We start from the raw sequence: 19,485 nt of genomic DNA, 5'->3' as shown, positions 1-19,485 counted from the left end.
CCTTCCCTCCTTTCTTTCTCTCCTCTCTTTCTCTCTCTCCTTCCCTCCTCCCTTCCTCCTTCTCTCCTCCCTTTCTCCTTCCTTTCTTTCTTCCTTCTTTTCTTTTTTTCTCTCTCTTTACAACTATTTACTGAGTGCCCACTACATGCAAAAAACTCTTCTGTGTGCTGAGGAATGTGACAGTGAATAAATCATGTAAAGACTCTGCTGTCATGATGCTTCCAATAGGTTGTAGAGACACAAGCAAGTGTGTTAAGCAGTTGTAAATGCTAAGATGAAAAATAAAGTTGGATAAGGACAAGGCATCCTGATCGGGGGCTGTTTTAGTAAAAAAAATCAGGGATCATTTTTGGACATTTCAAGAGAGATGTGATTGAAGTGAAGGAAAGAACCATGTCGTTCTCAGGGGAAAGCATTCTGGAGAGAGTGAAGAGAAAATGCAAAGGTGAGAAATGCCTGGGATATCTGAGGAGGAGCAAGTTGTTCAGTGTGGCTGGAGCAGAGAAAGCAGGGACAAGGTGTGAGGTAATGGGGTCAGGGAAGTGAGCAAAGGACGGATCCCATTGGGCTTTGCAAGCTATGGTGTGGGTTTTATTGTAATTTGACCTCAGGTCATTGGGGGCATTAAGCAGGGTGAGGGTATATGGCTTAAATTACTGTAACAGACATCTTGCTTGACTTGTGAAGGACAGAACATAGCGGGGCACAAGCAGAAGCAGAGAGACCATTTAGGAGGCTGTTGTAATTGACCAGGTGACAGATCATGATGCTCAGGGCCAGGGGGGTCATGGTAGAGGTGATAGGATGTGGAAGGATTCGGTGTATACTTTGAAGGGAGAATCAATAGGATTTGCTGATGGTTTGAGTGTGCATTGAGAAAGACAGGAATCAAGGATGAAACCAAGGATTTGTGCTGAAGCAACCGACTCAATGGCTTCTCTGTCTGCTGAGATAAGGAATACTGCATTGTTGACTCTGTACATGTACCTGGTATTTGCTCAGTTAGTGTTTGCTGACCGACTGGATGAATGAATGAAAGCTATTTTGGAGGGGGGGTGGAGGGTTGGGGGATTGTCTTAGGATTTCTGATACATTCAACAAACATTGATCAATTGTCTACTATATATTAGATTCTGTGCTCAGTGCTGTGAAATATATCAATTCATTCAACAGACATTCAGTGAGTTTTCTGATTTTAGGAGCTGGAAGAAATATAAGGGAATAAGATAGATATGATTAAGCCTCTATAAGGACTCACTTCTAGATAGGGAGGCAGGTGTTAGACATGTAAAGAAACAAGCAAAACATTTCCCAGCTGTATTATCAAACAATAAAATAATAAAGGAAAATAAATAAAAATAGTGTCCAGGGAAGGCATCTCTAAGGGGGAAACATGTAATCTGAACCTGGAAAATGAGAAGGGCTGAGTCACATGTAGAAAAGAGAAAAAGCCATCCAGGAAGAAAGAATAGACAGCTCAAAAGGCCTGGGACAAAAATGAGCCTAAATACATAGCTCCCAAGGCAGAAAAAAAATTGTATGGCTTGAGGTTAGTGAATGGGGCAGAATGACATGAGATAAGGCTGCAGATGAAGGCAGGTGCCAGATATAATGATGAACAAGACAGAGACCTTGCCTGCAAAGACTTACAGGCTGCTAGAGGAGTCAAAGGGTATATAAAAAAGGTGAATAAAAGAAAGAACCTGCCAAAGGACCTACAAGGTGGCCTTGATATTAGAGCTAAGTCTATGTGTTAGGTCTTGGTTCACACAAAGGTATGGAAGACACACTCAGTTCCTTCTTATCTTCCTCTCACTCAGCATCATAATAACATTTCTGAAGTCAGAGCAGGTCTACATGGCAAAGAAGGGAAAGACATTCCAGTGTGGATATCCTGAAGCTACACGAGTGTTTCAGACCAAATCCCCAGAACTACAAGCCTCAGGGAAACACATGCCAGGCTGTACAGGATCCTACATGCAGTCCTGACGGGACCCACTGTGCTGAAGACTGATGCATTATTGGTCTTTACTCCAGTTTTAAACATCTGCTGCAAGTAAAAGTGTTTTTTTCCTTCTTTCTTTCTTTTTTTTTTTTTTCTTGATTGTGAGCCTATGGGGTTCCAGAAAGTATTATTCATTCATTCAAGAAATATTCGTTGAAGGCCAGCTCTCTTCCAGGTACTATGCTTTGTGCAAAGGAGACTCAGTCTTCCCTTGTGGAGTATGCACTCTAATGAGATCAAATGTCATTAAAGAGGTAAGTAAAATAATTTGCATAAAGGGTCATGGCAAGGAGAAGTTTGGGGCTAGAGGAAGCACCTTGCCGTGGAACATCAGGGCAGGCTTCTCAGAGGCAGTGACATCTATTCTGAGATCTGGAGAGGGGGCAAATAGCTAGATAAAGTGGGGTGAGAAGTGTGAAAAGTAATCCAGCCAGAGGAGCTGGATATTAAACAGCCATTCATTCTTGTGAGTATTCCAATATGTGATGATTGAAAACTCTATCCTAAACCATATCACACTCCAAACAGAAGCTGCCTTAACTGGCACAATGGCAAGTGTCAGGTTTGGGGTCAGCTGGGCCTTGGGTTATATCTCAGTTCTTTCAGTTACTCTCTGTGTGAACTTGGCCAGACCATATCACCTCCCAGGGACTCAGTTACCTTGTCTTTTAAATGGGGGTATTAACATCATTCTACTCTCAGGTTTGTGGGGATTTAATAAGTTGACATATGTAATGGGCCCAGTGCAATATTGGACACATAGTAAGTGCTCAGAACATCATAGCTATTTTTCTTGTGCAAGAATAAATTGGTACTATAAAAGAACTGGTTGAATCTATTAAAGTTGAGTATGTGTCTTTCTCCGATGCAACAATTCCACACCAACGTGGAAAATCTAACAGAAATGTGCTCATATGGTCATTAAAAAACATGTAACAGAATACTCATAGTAGCACTATTTATAGTAGCCCAATCTGGGAACTGCCCTGATGCCCACCTAGAGTAGAACAGATAAACTGTGGTAGATTCATGCACTGGAATACTACACCGCAATGACCATGAATAATCTTCAATTCACACAACAGCATGTGTGAATATCACAAACAGGGTTGACTAAACAAAGTCAAAGACAAAAGATGACATAGTGTATGATTGTATTACATAAAGTGTGAAAACAGGTAAAAACCAATCTATGATATTGGAAGTCAGGATAAGGGGTACCTTGTGGGAGGAGGTGTTAATAATAGAAGGGGGGGATGAGAGGGACTTGTAGGGGGCTGGTAATGTCCTTTTTGGGTAATCTATGTGTCTGTTCTATGCTGTGTTCCTTTTGGAAAATTTATCAAATGGTAAACTTATGATCTGTTCATTTTTTTTACTTTTGGGATGTTATACTACTTCAATTAGAAATCTTAAAATATAGCTATTCACAGAAGTATTCACATAAGTATATAAGTCAATGAAAGCTACCATTGTTCTGACATTTCAGGCTGGACTCTAGACCCCACTGGATGTTAATGTTGCTTTGTAGAATTTTTAGTCACATTTTTTCCCCAGCATGTTAGCCAAACAGTGGTCAGTGGCTACTCTTTCTGCTCACTGGTCTGAAAGCAGTGCCTGCTCTAATGACTTGTTCTTTCTTCTGGATTCTCTCTTGGGTTTGATGGCTTTGGTCTTTAGCCAAATTGTAACTGACTTACCAGAGTTCTAATTTGGCTTTGTGGCTTTAAGAAGCTCTAAAGTTCTCATTTGGGTATCTGAAGGTGGATTATTTGGGCATGGGCTTTGTTGATTGAATTGCAATATTTTCTCTTGATTCTTTGAGTGAGGTAAGCTATAATGTGAATCATTGTTTTGTCCTGAGCCAAAACTTTGTGGCAGAAAATTAGCAAAAGCAAGAACTTGCAACTGTATGCAATATTCTTCTAGCACATCTGGACATCTCATAGGCAGTCTAGAGAAACAACAACATTTAGTCAGCAAAATGGCTCGTTAGCTCCTTCTCCATGTTTCCATTTTATGTTCCTAAAGATTGGGTTTATCTTTCATGGGCAGAGATATTCTATTTTTACTTTGGAAACATTGACCTCTGCTTTGCCTGTGCATTTTTTTTCACTCAACGCAACTAAATGGGCTGAGGGTAGATGAACAATTTTACAGGAGTCTGAGCAGAAATAGTCACATCTCCCATTTACTGTATGCCAGGCACTAAGTGCTCTTCTTATAAGCTCATAACAAGAATCCCAAAACACAAGAATAATCACTGCCTATATTTAACAGATGAGGAAACTGAAGTTTAGGCAATTTCAGTAATTTGTCCAAGGTTGCCCTGGCAAAGAGCTAAAATGGGATTCTCACTACATTTTGATTCTTACACCCTTGATCTTTACCATAACACAATTAAACATTTTTAGAATTCACCCAATTTCTTGGCATCCAATTTTTCTCATCTGAAGAATGGGGCTGATTAGACCCCTCTTTCAGGGTTATTGTCAGGATCAAAGGAAACAATGCACTTCTAAAATGTAAGTGGTTCTTGTTCCTACATAAATTAGTTCCAAAGCAATACTTTCCATCAGTTACTAAGCTGTGTAAGCCAAGTCCTTTCCCTTGCACAATTCCAACCTCAGGGTATTCATCTAAGAATGTTTCTTAGATGGTGTAGAGGTCCCGGTGTGAAGAAGAAAGACCAGAAAACTGCTGGGACTGAAGAGAATGTAATCTTTAGTAGCCCTGTTGAATTCATCCATAGATAAATTCCTCCAAAGAGAGGTTCAGCCAATTTCCAGAGGAATGATAAGGAAAGTTGGCTCTTTCTGAAATATTGAGTGCATCCTGTCACTCTTTGGCTTAAAAGAGTTCATCATTAATTCATTCATCTAATGATTATCAAATATTAAGATTTGGTAAGACATAATAATAGTAAAGCACTTACATTCTAAGCTGTGTCCTAGGTAATTTACAAATATTTACTCAATCCTCCCAACAGCCATACAATACGAGGTTGGATATAAATGTGTGCTTTGATTATATGACTTGAATCTAGACAGTCTGGCTCCAGAGTCTGTGTTTCTAATCACTGCACTATACTGTCCTTCGGTCTCCTGTGATCTGTTACCAGCTATTACCTGGAATGATATCTCCCTAGTGGGGATGTGTAACCCTGGATTGGAGTGACATTTATCACTATTGCAACATGTCTACCAAACATTACACACACCAGACATTTTCTGCGAATACAGGAAAGGGTCTTACAAGCTATATAAAGGCATTTAGATGCTCCCTCCAGATTGGAGACCACACCTCTTCATGTGAACATGCATATTTATCCCAATATTGAAGGGATTGTACCTTTCTCTCTACCCATGTAGACTGATATGCTTTGAGGATAGGGTAGCATGATGTTTAAAGCTGTATCCCCTACTCTGTCAACTTTGAATGAATGGATGCATAAATGAATGAATTGTGTCTTTTCTCTTTCTTCCTGCCTACCCCACTTGTACATTATGTGCTCACCATGTTGAAGTTTATCTTTTTCATAGCTCATAATTTTTGAGTACTTACCAACTGCCAGGTGCTGTGATAGGTGCTTATCCCACAGAATCTTCATGATAACTACCATGGTTTCAATGATGGTGTCCCCTCTAAAATTTATGTTGAAACTTAATCCCCAGTGCAAGAGTATTAGGTGTGGCCTTTGGGAGGTGATTAAGTCACCATGAATGAGATTAGGGGTCAAGGTTGAAAGAAACACCTTGTGGCCCTTCCATCCTTTGCCATGTGAGGACATCTTTTGGAAGATGCAGCAGTGAGGTGCCATCTTGGAAGAGGAAATAGGGTTCTCACCAGACACCAAAACTGCCTGCTTGATCTAGGACTTCCCAGCCCCCAGAACTGTAAGGAATAAGCTTCTGTTGCTTATAATTACCTAGTCTGTGGTATTTTGGTATAGCAGCACAATTGGATCAAGACAATAACCCTGGGAGGCTTATAGTTGTATTAGCCCCATTTTAGAGAGAGGGAAACTGAGAAGCAGAGAAGATAAGTCATGTGTTTATAACACGTAGGCCCAGGAGTCCCCATGGTTTTCCTGGCTGCGCCATACCATTTCACACACCCTGCCTTTGCTCAGGCTGCTTCCTGTGCTTGAAGCACCTTGTTCCTCACCCATCCTGTTAGCTGGGCACACACCTCCCCAGTTTTTCCAAGGCTCAGATAAAGTCCCTCTTTCTCTATGGATTCTTTTAAGCTCTTCTCAAGGAGAAATGTTGATTCCCTCTTTGGTGCTTCCACTATCTTTACTAACACTTCTTTTCCTTTTCCTTTTAGCCATGTAATAACTCAAGCACACAGAAAAATACATACAGAGAATAAATGTCACAAACACCTATAGATAGACATTTAATGAACATTACTTTCTCATACTTTTTTCAGTTTTTTTAAAAAATAAACTTTATATGTACTTTCTCAAAGGGAGGAGGATTTTTTTTCTTAGGCAAAGATGATCTACAAGGGCAAAAGAAAAGTAGATGAAAAGTAGTTGAAGGGAAAACTTGCTTTATTACACTGATAATTATGAAAATAGGTCATAAAATCTCAGTAACCTGAAATAACAGTGAGACTTTACATGTCATAAAAATTACCGGGAAGTACCAATTATTAAATGTTATAAATTTGAAAGCAGTTATAATTTAAAAGTTCATTTATTTTGACCTAGGAATGCTTCATTTAGAAATTTGTCTTGCTAAATAATCATGGATGGCTAGAACAGTTTACTGTCAAGGAAGTTCATTGCAGTGTTGTGTAGAACACTTGAAAAAATGGAAACAACTAAAATGCATGAGTAAAGAGGCTGATTATAAAAATCACGGTTTATTCTTACAATAAAATTCTAAGCAGCCAATACAATGTATGCTGCTGAAGAATTCTAAATGTAATGAAAAGTTATTCATGATACAGTAAATTAAGATGGCAGAATAAAGAGTACAATACCAATTTTATGAAAAAGACACTAATAAATGTTTATATCTCTAGCTATGTTTACAAGTTTGTAATTAATTATATACAACTATACCAATATCTGGGTGACAGAATTATGTGTAATTTTTTCTCTCCGATGCTCCTGTATTTTATAACAATAAACAATCATCTTTGTAATTTAAAAATAAGTTTTTTAAAATGGAAAATATTAATAGTATAGACAAAATAATTACATTATTTTAATGCATTGTACATCTTACATGCTCAGCAGCAAATGAGTCTTGGTAAGTACAAAGAACTATCTACATCAAAATTACTTTCCAAAATGGCCTTTGTTAAAAATGTGTGAGATCAGAAGGTCTTGGGTGATAGCTTATTTCCCGAATGTGTTGTTCCTAACCTGACAGGTATGCTGTTGAACTCTGTGAAGTTCATCTGAAGGATGAACTTAAATGTAATTTGACGATCCCTGCCCATCCTGTAAAACTGGAATCTGAATATTCTTTTAAGAGAGTGGGGGCTTTGTGATCAGTTATGCACAACTGACAGAGTGGGGACGTGTCTAGGATCTGGCTTAGGTTGGCACTCATGCTTGGCTGTAGAGTAGAATGCTGGAGCGACTGGGAAATAAGGAAGTGGCTGAGATACAGGAAAAGGGAAATGCAGGGGCTACCAGGGCAGAAATAGATGTGTTTCCCACAGGGCCTTCATCAGTGCAGGAAACAGAGGAAAAGATATTGTTTTGAGGCACAGATGGGGGCCTCAAGTATATTGTTTCAGGTGTGTGGCCTGTGATCATCGGGGGCAGAAAGGAGAGGTCTTAGGCTGTGTCAGAATGAGAATGGCCTTGGTGGCCCATGAGCATTGGGACCACCAAGGGACATTCTAGTGGAGATCTGAAATAGGTCACTTCTCACTTCCAGGATCCAAGTTCCTCTGAGACCTTGTAGCCCAAGGAAATTAGACTGGGCATTGGAATCAGACATACCAGCCTTTAAGCACCACCACAGGCTCTCAGTCTCTCTGAGCCACAGTTTGCTCATTTGCAAAATGAGTAAAATAGGACCTAACTGTCAGGGTGGTTGTTAAGATTAATGGAGATACTAGAGTTAACATGTTTACTGCAGTGCGTTTTCAAATTAAACTCTCAGTATACAACATATGCTTTCCTTGAAAGCATAGCAGGACAATCCATTACTCACGGTACAATATATTTTGCAAAAAAAATTACCTTCAGGTATAACAATGTATCTGGGTTTATGATGACTATCCTCTACACCTCTTTCTTTTGATTTGTGTAAATTGCCTGAAAACCAGCCTACCTGTGAAAGGTATGGAAATGTTGTTAATGTATGGATTCGAGAATTGAGGAAATCATTTCAGATTCATGGGGTCAGTTCCTCTAATGCAATATGATAACGTATTTCAATAGATTTGTGGGGATGTGAAGGAAAAAAGCCACCACTATCAAAACACTACTTTCATCATTACCTTTACCACCACCATTTTTATCACCATATCCATCACCACCACCAAGAGCAAGACCATCACCACCACCACCAGCATTAACCCATCAACACAACCACTATTGACATTGTTAATAATAATGGCCTTCACATCTTTGCCAACACCACCATCATCACCATCACCACCACCACCAACAATAACAACATAAAGAAAACCAGGAAACCTCACTTTTCTGTCCTGAAGATAATTCTTAACCATATTTAAGGCACTGTGGTAGGTTGTAGGGAATTAAGGATGAGTAATAATGGTCTCTGTCTTCAAAGGTCTCACTGTCAAGTGTATAAAGCTAAAATGGGTGCTCTTAGAGGGGCGAATTACTAGTGCCTAGATGGAGAGTCAATGCATAACTGGTTGGGGGTGGGAATAGATGAATGTGGTCCATTTTGATAGAAGAGGTAGAATTTTAGAAAGTCCCTAAAAGATGTTAAATTTCCCCTTGACCAGAAATGGCAAATGGAATGTTCCTACTCCGTATCTTCTGCCCATGGTAGACATCCATAAACCACCATAGCTGACTTTACAGCTGAGCCTGAAGGTGGTGTATCCACCTCAATACAGTGCTAAGGGCAGCCCAACCAGCTACAATGAACTGGAGTTGGCTCTGAAGAGAAACACTTTTCACCTGCCTTAAGTGAAAAGGCAAAAGCGCCTTAGGGCAGGTACCTATCTTGCTAACTGTTATATCCCCAAGGCTAAGCCATGGGCTTGGCTCCTAGATGGCTTTGAGTAGTACTGAATGAGTGGTTGGATGAATGGGGATGAGAGAGTATTCCATGTGGAAGGCAGGGCATGGGTAGAATCCTGAAAGCAGGAAACTACAGTGTGTGCTTGGGGAACAGCACACAGGTTTTGAAAAAGAATGAAGAGGGAGACAAGATCCTATTTTGTAGGCCCTTGAATGCAACTACTAAAGGTATTTGAGAAGGAAAATAGGATAATGTAAACTATTTAGATAACCTGCATAAACGATAGTCTAGTCACAGGTGGCAAAGTAGTCTACAGATGATGCTAATAAGAGCTAATTTCCTGGATCCCTTGCTGTGTTCGGTTCTGATCGTTTAAAAATCCTTCCAGCAATCCTTTGAGTTAGGTGCTATTATCATTTCCATTTTACAGATAAGAAAACTGAAGCATGAAGAAAAGTAACTCACTTAGAGTCACACATATAGTAATTGGTCATGAATATCCGAATGGGTTAAATCCCTTTCTGAATGAAATTGAAAAAATATTCCTTCTTTGTCTTACAATGTTTTAGCTAAGTTTTCTTTATTTCCAGTTAGAACCAAAGAATTCATTCCCTTCCTTCTGTAGCAGTGGGGGGCAAGAAACTCATCTCTTATGAAGCTAATGGCAGCTGTTCTTCCCTCTCACCCAGCTGTCTTTTCCTGAAATAGGATAGGACAAGAATTCTAAACTTTCAGATACCAGGGAAAGAACCCTGGAGTTGGAGATCTGAGTTTGAATCCCAGCTCATCCATCATACTCATCTGGGTAACCCTAGCAACCAACGTCACCACTCAACTCTGCTCCTCATCTGTCCATGGAAACATACTCATCTCCGTACTTGGTTCATATGATCCTGGTGAGGATTGGTGAGGTTGTCTAGATGCATTAAAACATTTTGTATAACGTGTACACATACAGAGTCTGCAATCTATTTGTCCTTTGTGGCAAGTACCATGCTCATATGAATATAGTTATTTCTATAATAAAAATTATTATTTAATATTTGGCTCTTGAACTCAGCTGGCAAGTGGTTGATTCAGAGACCTCTGATGCACTCTGCCCATCCCGTTGCCTTGGCTGTCTTTGATTCCAGCTGCTGTTTGGTGTCTGGTTCTATGCAGGGTCTGACCAGATTTCACGCAGGGGCAATGCACAGAGTTCCACCTCAGGTTCACTCTGTATACCTCTTGCTCCTGGTCCCAGGTTTTTGCTTTTGTTGTCACAGTCTGGAACTCAGCAGAGAACCAAGTCTTCACCCACCCGTGTGTAACCTGGAAGTGGCAGGAATTTAATGCCTGTTTGGATGAGCCTTTGATGAATAAGGGATGTGAGCAGGAGATGAAAACTTCCTTTTCCTTCTCCCAAGGCAGACGAGCTGAGGCACATTCCCAGTGGCTTTCATGGTGGCACAATAACAACACCTTCTTGTATTAGCTCTCTTCCGCCTGCAACCCCTCCCCGCCAACTCTGCTCCTCCAGCTCTCATTTGTTCCCTGGGATCACATCTGCCAGCAAAGTAAAAACACATATATCTCTGTTTCAGCCTGTTTTCTGGGGAACCCAGGCTTAAATAATGTTGACTCTAGAATTTGGATCTTTGACTATTCCCCCTGTCACCCACGCATCTATCCCTCACTAAAGAGACTAGCGCAGTGTCTGGCACATAACAAGTAATAAATAAACACTTAATGAATGCATGAATAAATTAACAAGATGCTTATAGCTGTAAGAAATTACACAAATAATTGGATTTATCAATCTAGGTAGCAAAGTACGGTGGTTAGAGGGCAAGTCTTTGGAAGCGAACAGCACAGTTTGAATACCAGCCCTGCCACGTATTAGCTGTGTTATCCTGGGCAAGTTACTTGACCTCCATATGGCAGTTTTCTTGTCTGTCAAATGCATAGAATAGTATGTCAAACATAGGAGGGTTCAATGACACCCTTCATGTAAAGTATTTTACACATAGCCATAAATCAATCATTGAAATTATTATTCTTAGTAATAGTAGAAGTACAGATATTACATGAGAAATAATATATCAGAAAGCTCTAGGATGGGATTTGAAAGACACACGTATGACTTTGGGCACATCACTGGATGTGCCCTTATTTTTTAACTTGCTTTCTGCAGGGACAATAATTGCTAATCCACCTACAATTTATGTGATAATTGTGAGAGGATTTTACAAAGCATAAACAGTGCTAAAAAATGAAAATGATTTATTTTGCTCTGTGATATTGGTGGTGGATGGCACCGACCAGAAAGCATGTCTGGTGGCTGGAAAAAAGGCCTTTCCTTTCGGAAGACAGAAATTCATCTGTCATTTCCGAAAAGTGATCTCCCTAGCTGACCACAGTGTGATCACCCGCTGAGATGTAAATCCTGGAGACAGGCAAAGGGAAACCGGGTTCCTGGAGGCCCTGAAAGGTGAAACCTGCGCCATATTTCACATGTGGCTTAAGCCCATTATCGCTGATGAAAACAAGATTTTTAAAGGACATGCTTCTTTCACTCTTCAGCTTCATTCAATGAACTTTTGACCAAAAGCAGGAGTGTTGTGTGCAGCCAAAAAATTCCTGCTATTTCCCACGATGTCATTGGACTGAGATATAGGATAGATTTTTTTTAATCTAATCTGCAGAGTAGAGGTGCTTCTCATTTGATAACATGTTATCATCTTATCATCTTAACATGCAAGGTACCGCCCTTACCTCATTTTATTACGTTGTGTTCTGTTGTTTCATATGGTATTGCATTGCGTTGTATCTGTTGTAGTTCCCTCTTTCATCCCAGTCCCACTCCCATCTCTCTCCTTCACTCACTGAAAGCATCTGAAGGCATTCTCTTTTACATGTCTGAAATATGCCCTTAAGTACTTTTCCTTCTAAAACATAGAGTATGGTTTTGTGCATGTGCTTGATTTACATAAAAGTTATCGAACTATACACCTTACTTTCCACTTGAATTTTTTTATTCAACGTCATGTGTTTAAGACCTCTCCTTGTTGCTGGATGAATATATTAAAATATATGTGTTTATCTTTTGTGCATGTGTGTGTGTATTTATTTCCAACTAATGCATAGAGTTTCATGCTACACATTCCTTACAGCTTCTGCATCATTCCTATAGAGGTGGTCAGGGTTCTCTAAAGGGACAGGACTAATAGGATAGATGTATATAAAAAGGGGAGTTTATTAAGGAGTATTGACTCACACGATCCCAAGGTGAAGTCCCATAATAGGCTGTCTGCAAGCTGAGGAGAAGGAAGCCAGTCTGAGTCCCAAAACCCCAAAAGTAGAGAAGCCGACAGTGCAGATTCAGTCTGTGGCTGAAGGCCTGAGAGCCCCTGGCAAACCACTGGTTTAAGTTCAAGAGTCCAAAAGCTGAGGAACTCGGAGTCCAATGTTCAAGGGCAGAAAGCATCCAGCATGGGAGAAAGATGGAGGCCAGAAGACACAGCAAGTCTAGTTCTTCCATCTTCCTCTGCCTGCTTTTATTCTGGCCTCTTTGGCAGCTGATTAGATGGTGCCCACCCAGATTGAGGGTGGGTCTGCCTCTCCCAGTGCACTGACTTAAATGTTAATCTCCTTTGGCAACACTCTCACTGACACACTCAGGAACAATACTTTGCATCCTTCCATCTAATGAAGTTGACACTTAATATTAGCCATCACAGGTGGATACCTACGTTGTTTCCAGCTCCTTTCCACCACTACCACCATACAGATCTGTGTAAGATTTTCCCAGGAAGTAGACTGTTGGATCCTAAGATATATCTTATTTAAATCAGAATAGATTTTATTCAAGTCATGTTGAAATAAGGATGTCAAAGCCACTTGGTAGGTAACTTTCTCGGAACCCTTCCTCTCTATGGGTGTACATTTACTTGCATTTGTATAAAGAGGGGTTTAGATGAGAAAATATCTAAGGATCCTACCACTATTAAGATTCCACGACTAATTTTTAAGCCAGCTGTGTTTATCAAACAAATGCAAGGAAAGCTGGATGAAATCTGGTAGTCCATCATCCAAATATTTGGAAGTAACCAGATGTTCAGCATCTTGTAGACACCACCTAGGAGGCCTTTGTCAGTGTTCTCAGGTATATTTGTGTTATTTTAGTTTCCTAAGAATTCTCCTTGCTCAGAGAGCTGGTATAGATTCAGGTTTGCAAATATCCTGCAATACTTTAAGAATTTGGGTTTCAACTTAACTTAGGCTTGGCATCTATGTCTATCTATCTGTCTATCTATCTGTCTATCTATCTATCTATCTATCTATCTATCTATCTCTATCATCTATCTACCTACCTATAATTTATCATCTACCTATATATCTATATCTATCGCTCTGTCTGTCTAGCTACCTGTCTTCTTTTATCTATCTATCTGTTTATTTTGGGAGGGTTTCAATACTATAGGGCTAATGAGAACATTGACTCTGAAGTCAGACAACATGGTATCAACACTTGGGGGGTCAAAAAACTAGCTGTTTGACTTTGGGCAAGAAACCACTTGGCACTCAGTTTCCTTATGTACATGTTAGAAAATGAAAGTAATAATTCTGACTTCATTAGCTCATTGTGAAGAACACATGCAATCACATATAGTAAGAGTATAGCTCAGGACCTGGCACAGAGTAAATCCTGTGGTCATTTACAAAAAAAAAGTCATAAATCTTTTGACACTCTTCTCATGGGAAAATAGAAAATAGAATCTATGACCCTTCCAATTGAATCTAGGTGGGCTTTTGATTGCTTTCATCAATGAAGTATGGCAGAAGTGATACTATGTGACTTCCAGGGTTAGGTCATAAAAGGCAATGCTACTTGTGCCTTACTTGCTGGGGTACCACTGAGCCACCAGGTGAGACATCTAACTACCCCTAGGCTGCCACAGTGGGTAGGCTACTAGGAGCTATGTCAGCTGACAATCCCTCCTGCATCCAGCCTTCCAGCCATCCCTGTCAAGGCACCAGACACTTGAAAGTAGATTTTCTAGTCCCAGCTGTTTTAAAGTTTTCCCACTTGACTCTAGATATAGTGGAGCAGAGCTCACCCAGTTCCTCTGTGCCTTGTCCAAATTTTTGACTCACAGAATACATGAGATGACCATTGTTTTATGCTACTACATTTTTTTTCTTTTTTTTTTGACAGGGTCTGACTCTGTGTCACCCAGGCTGGAATGCAGTGGTGCGATCACAGCTCACTGTAGCCTTGACTTCCCAGGCTAAAGTGATAATCCTACCTCAGCCTCCAAAGTAGCCGATATCACAGGCATGTACCACCACAACTGACTATTTAAAAAAAAAAAAAAATTTAGAGATGGAGTCCACTTATTGCCCAGGCTGATCTCAAATGCCTGGGCTCAAGCGATCCTTCCACCTTCTCCTCTGAAACTGCTGGGGATTACAGGTGTGAGCCACTGAGCCCAGACACTACTACATTTGGGAGTAGATTATTATGCAATAATAAAAATGAGACCACCCTATACTATTCATATGACTTGTGTCTTTTGGTACAACGCAGATATTATGCCTTCTGTGAAGAGGTGTTCTACCACTGATAGTATCTAACATTTACTGAGGGCTTACTGTGTGCCTGGTACTGTGCTAACTGCTTTCCAGGGATGTATTCATTTATCCCTCACCATGGCATTATGAGGTGGGTACTATTTTATTTATATTTTAGAGATGTGGAAACAGAAGCCTAAATAATTTTCCGAAGGTCAAGTAGCAACAAGTTGGTAAGCCTGAATTTGAACTCTGGTCTCTGAGGCACATAATGAGTATTCACAGAATGATTGCTTTGGGCATTACAGTGGTAAGGATGGCTTTCATTTCTGGTAGAACATTGACCATGAGATGGTAGATCAGAGAAGTTTCCATCCTCTACTTCTCAAAAATACCACCCCCTTTCCTACTTCTCATATGAAACTGACCAGGTTTTGCCAGAGAAACGATGTGGCATCAGTTCTTCCCCAGGTGGGGTGAGGCTTCCTAGAGAAATCCAAGAGAAAAGGCCCTCTATGTTTCTGTCACCAGGAAGGAAAATTCTCTGCAGAGGCATAATGAACAGGTATACAATTTCCTAACATGGTGAGTCCCCTCAGAACTGAGACAGTGCCCCCACATCTGAGGGTGCTGGATGATTGGGACTGAGCAGGTCTGGAAATGGGTAGAAGACCCTCACGCCTCTTCTCCTCCACCCCCACCTTACATCCATAACTTAAGTGAGCATGACCAGAAAGCCACTAATAAAAACATCTCCACCGGCTCTATTTACCCAGCTGTGTATCTCAGGATCTGTCTCTGACATTTTTAATACTCTCTCATTTCTCTGTCCTCCAAGGATTCATTTGAAGAAGCCCACAGGGATGGGTGACACTGAGGAAACAAAACCCAGGCCCCCTGGCCTCCTACTGAGCGGTGCAGAGCATGCTGGGAGATCACCTCTACCTGAGGAGCACAAAAGACCCCAGGAGTGGAGGAAGCTGGCCTGAGGCCAACCGGACGTAGCAGACTTGCTGGGCCCAAGGAGGGAGGTCTGGTGATGGAGCCTCCAGTACATATCCTTCCAATCCTAAGGTAAACAGCGCTTGGGGCTTTGGCTACAGGGAGGGTGTGGCCCATTGAAGTGGGTGGTACAAGGCGGGTACAAGGCAGGCCTTCTGATTTTTTTTTTTTAAACTGTCTTATGAGTTATACTGTACCTACAGAGAAAACACAACAGGAAACTTAAATGAATGGCTCAATGAAATTGCAAACGTTTGCCCAGATCAAGACCTAAGATGTTATTAGCTCCTTAGAAGTTTCCCTCCTGCCCTCTCTAAATTGTTATCCTTCATCCACACCTTTCCCCAAAAGTGACCTCTTTCTGGATTTTTAACAACAGTTTTGTCTGCTTTTTCACTTAATATAAACAAAATGCATTCTTTTGTGGTTGATTTATTTTCCTGAACATTGTGTATGTGAGCTCCCTTTCTGTTGTGTCTGAAGCTTTTGTTTGTTTATCATTGAATGTCATTTTGTTGCATGATGATATGATTATTGATTGATTCTTCTGTTGAGGGGTATTTGATTTATTTGGGGGTTAGTGTGAATAGTATCATTATGAGTATTCTTTTCCCTCTCTTGGTACACTCATTTCTGTTAGGTACATACCTAGGAGTGGAATTGCTCGGTTAAAGAATGCGTGTATATTTTTATGTATGTCCACATGTTTTCAAAAGTGTTTGTACCAAATTATGTTCTACCATCAACGTGCAAGAGTTCAGGTTGTTCCACATACTTGGCAGCACTTGGTATTGTCTGTATTTTGAATTTGTAGTAGTTCTGGTAAGTGGATAGTAGTATCTCATTGAGGCTGTAACTAGCATTACTATGATTATTATTGAGGCTGACCAACAGTTTATATGTTTGCCATTCTTTTGCAGATCTTTTATGAAATGCCTGTTTAAGTCTTCTGCCCATTTTTTAAAATTGGGTTATCTCTCATTTTCTTATGGATTTCTGAAGCTGTTTACATATTCTGAAAATGAGCCTTTACTAGGTGATAAGTGTTGCAAATATCTTTTTCTTTTCTGTTACTTGACTTTTCACTGTATTAATAGTGTGTCTTTATGAACAGAAATTCTTATTTTATACACACACACACACACACACGTATATATTTCCTTTAAATATGATTTTTGGGGAGTGTCTTTTGTTTTTGTTTAAGAAATCATTCCCTGCCTGAATAAAAATTTTAAAAAAACTCTCCTATAGTGTTTTCTAGAAACTTTATTGTTTTTACTTCCATATTTAGATATACAATATATCATTTTGTTCTTTGATTTTTCTCACATCATACAGCCTTCTTTTCTATTCCTGGGATACCCCTGAATCTCATGTCAGAAAAGATATGCAGCTTTATGACTTATCAGCAAAAGTGATAGCAACAACACAATCATAATAACCGAGATGCGTGCAAGACCTTGTGACACACATTTCCATCCATTAACTGATTTAATTCTTTCATATCAGCCCTTGGAAACCGTTGAAGTGAGCATCATAATGCCCATTTTAAAGATGGAAAGAGTGAGCCTTAGAGAAAAGTAACTTGCTCAAGTTCACATAGCTGATAAATAGTAGAACAAGGAGATTCAAATATAGATCTGCCTGGTTTCAAAATATATTCTCCTTTTATCCCCTGGTGTTGATTAAGATGCCTTGAGATTACTAAGTCCCTGTTACTCACAGTTTTGTGTAAGATTTTCCAAGAATCTTACAGGAATTTTGTGTGCAGCCAAAAAATTCCTGGTATTTCCCATGATGTCACTGGACTGAGATATAGAATAGGTTTCTTTTCACGTAATCTGCAGAGTAGAGGTGCACCAGAGAGTTCGGTTATCAGAGGGTTGACATTTTGACTTGCCTAGGGAAATAAGAGTTTCTTTACTTCTAGTCCTCCCTCATCCTTTGGGAAGACTCGGATGCTTTTTTATAGCCTGGCTGATCTCACGGTAAACGATACAAGCAGCAGCTTTTAAAAATCTGAGTTGCTGCTTCGAGTAATAGAAATGCCTCTAGAGTTTGGTAGTTAAAGCCAAAGCAGATAGATAAACACTAGTAGCTGCCGAAGGTGGTGCATGATGTCAGTGGAGAACAGGCAAGGCAGGTCTTTCGTAGGGGACAGCCGTTGTTTGACCTGGCAGCGCCCTCACTTCTTCAGGGACTGGTACTCCTTTGATAAACTGCTCCTGCCTCCTCTCTAAACATATGGTTTGAATAGAGGCTGTCCATGCTAGCTCCCCACCCTCTTGGGCTGGGTGATTGGTGCAGCATTGGACACACCATCCAACAGAGCCAATGAGGTGCCTTCCCTGGGATTTTTCCAACCAAAGCAGGAAAGAAAGTCTGTTCCTATTTTGATACATCTCTGAGGAACACTTCCCAGGCAATAAATATCTATGAAATGAATGAATGAATCCCCACTGCCAAGTGAACTCTCAGAGGGTATCTCTGTACATAGTGAGAATTTATCATGCTTTTGGATAAGTACGTGAATAAATTAGGAGAGCATGCGTGTGTTCATAAATGGGCATGTAAGAGAGTAAGTGAATAAATAAACAAGGGAATATATACTCCGCAATTCTGATTGTTTATATTTCTCATACTGATAGACATTTGCATTCCAAAGAGATCCACTTTGTTCCAGTTATCTTTGCTGTGTAACAAAGTGTCCAAAAACTTAATGGTATAAACAACCATTTCATTAGGTAACAGATTCTGTGACTCAGAAGTTTTGATAGGAGAAGGTGCAGACAGGTGTTCTCTGCTCCAAGATGTCTAAGGTCTAATCTGGACATAATTCAATGGCTGGGATACGTAGGTGCTAAGTGAAGGGATTTCTAGGTGATCCCAGCTCCCAGGACCTGTTACCTAAACCAGACCATGGCACTCCTCTGTTCAAAACTAACAGCTCACTCCAACCTCGTGACCTTTGCACTATAGCCCCCTCTGCTTGGAATTCTCTGATACAGAAATCTGCAAGGCAGATTTACTTACAGGAGCTGGGATCACTTAAAAATGCCATCGCTTAGCACTTACATATGGCCTCTCCATGTGGCCTGGGCTTCCTCTTAGTGTGGCAGCCTCAGGGTTAGTTGGAACTCTTACGTGGTGTTTTGAGGTTCTAGCATAAGTGTCTTAGTGGACAGGGAAGAAGCAGTATTGCTTTTTACGAAGTTACACAATATAACTTTTGCTGTACTCTATTAGACTCTACTGGTCAAAACCTTAGAAGTTACACGATATAATTTCTGCCATACTCTATTAGACTCTACTGGTCAAAACAGTCACAGCCCACCCAGGTCTAAAGGATGGGAACACAAACCCCAACCGCTGCATGGGAGGGTGCAAGGTCATATTGTAGAAGAGCATATAGAATGGAAAATATTGTTGTGTTCGGAAAACAATCAGCCACATGATTTAAATCAAATAAACTGGTCTCTGGGGGAGTTTTTAGTTTTAGGAAGATATTTCTCAGGACTCCTGAAGTCAAAGCTTTAAGATGACCTCTTAGAGGATCTGTATATACCCTAGCACTGTCTAGAGCAAACTATCCCACCAGGATTCACCAATGGAAATAAGACATAGTAGGTCGAATAATGGCCCCCAACTATGTCCACATCCTAATCCCTGAAACCTGTGACTGTGTTATCTTACATGACAAAAGAGTCTTTGTGTGTGTGATTAAGATAAGAA

The 19,485-nt window shown here is 40.3% G+C and overlaps 1 long non-coding RNA gene across 1 annotated transcript in view; it reads left to right on the top strand.

Annotated features, from left to right (window-relative positions):
* LOC129049234 (uncharacterized) overlaps positions 1–14,582 on the top strand; it is a 75,660-nt gene extending 61,078 nt beyond the window's left edge. The window contains exon 3 of the long non-coding RNA XR_008512162.1: positions 14,396–14,582. This is a non-coding gene — a long non-coding RNA (uncharacterized LOC129049234). The remainder of the gene's footprint in view (positions 1–14,395) is intronic.
* Positions 14,583–19,485: the final 4,903 nt, after the last annotated feature.

Source organism: Pongo abelii, chromosome 10, assembly GCF_028885655.2.
Source record: "Pongo abelii isolate AG06213 chromosome 10, NHGRI_mPonAbe1-v2.0_pri, whole genome shotgun sequence".
NCBI lineage: Eukaryota > Metazoa > Chordata > Mammalia > Primates > Hominidae > Pongo > Pongo abelii.
Note: the sequence above shows the minus strand (reverse complement) of the source record. Positions and strands in the feature narration are given on the sequence as shown.